The sequence below is a fragment of the Drosophila mauritiana genome, chromosome 3L, assembly GCF_004382145.1.
Source record: "Drosophila mauritiana strain mau12 chromosome 3L, ASM438214v1, whole genome shotgun sequence".
NCBI classification, from domain to species: domain Eukaryota; kingdom Metazoa; phylum Arthropoda; class Insecta; order Diptera; family Drosophilidae; genus Drosophila; species Drosophila mauritiana.
In genome coordinates this window covers 24893497-24898124 of record NC_046669.1, presented here as the reverse complement: position 1 = coordinate 24898124, position 4628 = coordinate 24893497, and the positions used below count along the sequence as shown (strand labels likewise).

At 40.4% G+C, this 4628-nt stretch overlaps 1 long non-coding RNA gene across 1 annotated transcript; it reads right to left on the bottom strand.

Moving 5' to 3' along the window:
• Positions 1-304: 304 nt before the first annotated feature.
• LOC117139670 lies at positions 305-3987 on the bottom strand. The gene is made up of 3 exons (XR_004459371.1): positions 3844-3987; positions 3436-3623; positions 305-3369 (listed from the first exon to the last, which is right to left on the bottom strand). It is a non-coding gene; the product is annotated as an uncharacterized LOC117139670 (long non-coding RNA).
• Positions 3988-4628: the final 641 nt, after the last annotated feature.

Sequence of the window (4628 nt, the reverse complement as noted above, 5' to 3'; positions counted from 1 at the left end):
TGGTATGTTGTTCAACAAAAGTGGTGGGCAGTCTTGTCTGTTTAGCGTAAATGTCACGTGCTTGCATTTTTTCTCGTTTACTTTTATTCGTCAGTCAGACAGCCACTTCTCATTGCCTATGAGGTGCAATGCCAGCCGTGTTGTAGCTTGGATTTGGGACCTTGAACGGCTAAGGAAAGCTGTATCGTCGGCAAACGTGGACACTGTTAGGCGACTGTTTATAGGAATGTCAGCAGTATAGATGAGGTATAAAGTAGGCCCAAGAACGCTGCCTTGGGGGACTCCAGCCTTAATTTCGTGGTCAGTGGAAGTGGCAGAGTTGCACCGTACTGCAAACTTTCTGTCATATAGGTATGACTTTAAAATTTTTTTTGTGCTTTCGGGTAAAGCAGAGTAAACTTTAAAAATTAGGCCGTCTAGCCAGACTCTGTCGAATGCTTGGGATACGTCTAGAAATACGGCTGTACAGTATTCTCGATTTTCAAATGCAGTTCCTATCTCCGTTGTTATTCGATTCACCTGTTCAATGTCTTTCGTGTACCGTGTCTTTCGCGAAAGCCAAATTGATGGGCTGGGTTATATTGTGGGCTCTCAGGCCCAGGATTAGCAGGCATTTTTTGAATAGTTTTGATATACATGAGAGTAAGACTTATTGGTCTGTAGGATGAGGGAACTGGGTCCTGTTCCTGAGGGTCCTTGCCAGACTTTGGAATCATCGATCTCTTCCATCGTTGTGGAAAGTACCCAAGTTTTGTGATGACATAAAAGAGCTGCGTTAGGTAGCGAATTGCGGAATGCGGCAGCTAGATTATTATTTCCGGGGTAATATGTTAGATATTTCTTTTGGACGAAACGCAATTGGGGTGCAAATGTGCTAGTAGTTGCTCGTTTGGCGTAAATACATTTTGTAGGTGAGCGGCAAATGTGGTGGCTCTGTTTGCATCACTACGTGTCCAGCTGCCTGAGGAATTCTTATGGGCAAAAAGGTTTCAGTCGGTGGGCGAAGAGTGGGCTCTCCACAGTGACTTATGTTTAGTACCTGTTGGTGAAAGTTACTTTATATGTATATCGGCTCTGAGCGTATTCTTCCTCTTGTTTCAGAGCGTTGGTCAGCTTCCGTCTGGCTATTTTTAGCTTTTGTTTTGCAGATGGTTATCTGAAAGATCGCCATTCTCTACGTTATCGTCGTTTTGCGTGGACGAGTTGCTCGATTTGCGTGTTAGTCTTTTAGGATTAATTGTAATGTTTGTGATTTTAGGTGTTGCATTACGAGCTGCTTGCGTATGAATGGATGGCAGTATACGGCCACTAGTGTGAGGTGAGTGTTGTCCTCCAGCTGTATATTGATAGATTTGGCCTGAACTCTTTGTAAACGTGGTGCTTCATACGGTTCCTAATTAGAATGCCGGTCCCACCGTGTGCTCTACCATCGGGGTGATTTGCACCATAGAAGTGGTAATCTCTTATTTGAAAATTGTATTTGCTTGTAAGATAAGTCAGAAAGCAGCAACACGTCAATATACTTCTCTTGTAGGAATTGAGCTAGCTCAAGATTGCGCTGTGAATCGCCATTGGCGTTCCACGTAGCTATGCGTATGGAAGCCATTATTTATTTTGATTGTTGGGAGACAAGCATGTGTATCAAAAGGTTTTGATTACGCATCATGTCTTGAACGGTGGTTCGAATAAATGTCATGAATTCCATTATGCTCTTTTGTAAGGCTTGCATCATAGCTTCACTTTTCGTTTCTTGCTGCTCAGATGACCTATAGTTTTGTTGTGTGCCCAATTTTGTGTGTTCTTCATGTGAGGTTTGGGAGTTTTGGGTTGCAGGCGTCATACCTGATTTTAAAACGTCTGCAAAACTTATATTGTTAGTGCTTGGTATAGGCCAGGGAGCGATACTTCTGGTTTCGAAAAAAGTACTTCTGGATTTGTTTTCGATGGTGTTCCTTGGTGTACGCGTGCCGTGTTCATTCTTTTGTGGAGACGGGTGTTCATCTCTTTTTAGATTGGACAGTCTTTGTAGTTTGCTGTGTGATTACCCCCACAGTTACCGCACCTTTTCGCGCTTGCATTTTCTTTATTAGCTTGGCAGTGTGTGGAGACGTGAAGATCTCCACAGACTACACACACTGGGCGAATACATTGTACAGGAGCGTTACGTTTATGCGGCTCTTCTACTGTAATCCTACGGTGTAGGAGTTTAAAAATTGGATGTACCTCGTTTTTTTTTTAGATGCTTGTTTTCTGGTTAAAGCTCAATCTTAAGGAGTGGTTGCGGCTGCCTGTTTCTGTTTTTGATATTGTGTACGCTTTTTGTGCAAAATCCCTTTTCTTTTAGCGCTTCAGCTATCTCTACATGCTTTACATCAGGCCCAATGCCCTTAAGTACTACTTGTAGACCCTTGCTACTTTTAAGCTGGTAGGTGTAAAAACATGTTTTTCTGTAGTTTTCCTCCGTTTTCGTTTGAAGTATGATTTCATTAATATAAAACCCCTCTTACGAGGGGTATTATCTCAAAACTATTTTTTCTAAAAAGGCCAATCAAACCGTTTGTGCTCTTCTTGTGGATGTAAATTCGGGGAGACTTTATTTGCTTTCGTTCATTATCGACGGATTTCAGTGGCACGTCCTCGTTGGTATCTGCCAGCAAAGCGAATCTGTTGTTATTTGCTTCATTGTTGATCAAGGAAGTATTGTCGCGTATATTTTTCGGCTTTTTTTCTGTACCGGAATTTTTAGGCCTAAGCTTCCGCTTTATTATAATGTAGCGGTCCATTCCAGTCTGCGAGGCCGACCCTACTTTTTGTTTGAGTTTTATTTTGCTAGTTGTGCAGCAGTACCGTTTGGCTCTTGCGCTTTTGTTTTTGTTTTCGCTGACTCAGTAAGAGCGTGAGCGGGTGCAGCCAACGGCGCAGTAGAGCGGGCTGTCAGTATTGTTCCAGTTGTTGTTGCAGAGATCGGGTCTTGTGTCAGAGCTAGAAGTGCAGGAGAGCAAGAGCACGCTGTTTCTTGATTTGTTGGTACAAGAAGGTTTGTTGGGTTATGGGTTCTTGGCCGCTCGTTTTCTGCTTTTGCAGTTGCGTTTGCGAAGACATAAGAAAAGTACGCTTTGTTACGTTGAATTGAGAGCCGGGGTTCGTCTTCCTCGTGCTGACGCTGAGCGCGAGAGTCATGGCACATATTTTAGTTATTTAATTATTTAAGTATTGTTTTTTTTTCTGTTTTAACACAAAGAATTACAATATATATTTGAGTAATCTTAAATATTTATTTTATATTAACCGTTCTCTGACCGTTAACCGTACTGATATCACTTGAGCTGCTCACTTGACACACAACCGTTCGGATTCGCGTTAAGTGATCTAGTCAAATGACACTAAGACATTAAAATCCTTCTGACATTTCAGAATAAATAAAGTTTCTTTTACCATAAATAAAGCACTTTTTTCATCGAATGTAGTTTTTAGAAACTACTGGTATCTCCTCACGTACTAGTAATGTACAGAAGGACATCCGCCAGAATTTATCAAAGTACTCAATGCCTGGTGTTTTATCTTATACTGCTAACGCTTCGGCCCTCGCATAATGCAAGCATTCATTACTTTCTTTGAATTCTCTACAAAAGATTAAAAATAAGAAAAGACTAATAAGAAATAAGTTTTTGCTAGGATACAATTATGTATTCTTGTTTGTCGGAATATTTATTTTTAAAATTTTTTATTTTATTTTAAGTATTTCCAGAATTTTAATTAAATTAATTGAACGTTCTTTTCCGAGCTATTTTAATTGTTGCTTTTGTTTCAATGGTTCGCGAATCATGAGACTATTTTGCTTACCGTTCACTTGATTTAAAATTCGCGTACCCCTACACCTCCATCTGCATCACCGGTTCTATGTTGTATTTCTAGGACTGCTGATTTGAATAAAAGATAAAATGTAAATAATAGCTCAATCGGAGCCATACTACCAAGCTTGACAGTTGCAACCAAGCCAACTGAAATCTTTTAGTTTGTGCTGTAAATTAAAGACTGAGCTAAAAATGTATTATCTTTTGAAGTTATTATGCCCGCTATTCGTAATGTAAAAGGGTATACTAGGATCTATCAAACGTATGTAACAGGGAGAAGGAAGCTGTCTAAATATGGGTTTAGACATGATAAGTAGGCAAACTATAAATATGTTCTATTTATGGGCTGCAATAAACATGTCACTGGACAGCATAAGTGGCAACTACAGATAAGTACGATTGCAGCGGCCTATTGCCGAAGTGTCAAGAGATATGACCACGCGGGAGGTGATTAGCTCGGTCATAGGCCTCAAACATAGATTTAAGAATAAAACTCAGCTGCATTTACCAACGCAGACTGCGGCGTCTTACAAGCGCTGCATTATATAATTAGATGATAAGAACCTATGTAAGAATGAATAAAAGGCGAAGCCCTCGCGGCAGCGAGTCAGTTAGATTCAAACACCCGAATTGAACTCATTAAGTGTACGCACAAGTTTATAGTGTGAACAGAGCGTTTCCGAAAATATAGATACATATATACATATATTCTTGATCAGGATCAACGTCGAGAACTCAGGAACTATAAAAGTTGCTAGACTCATAAACGCAGCG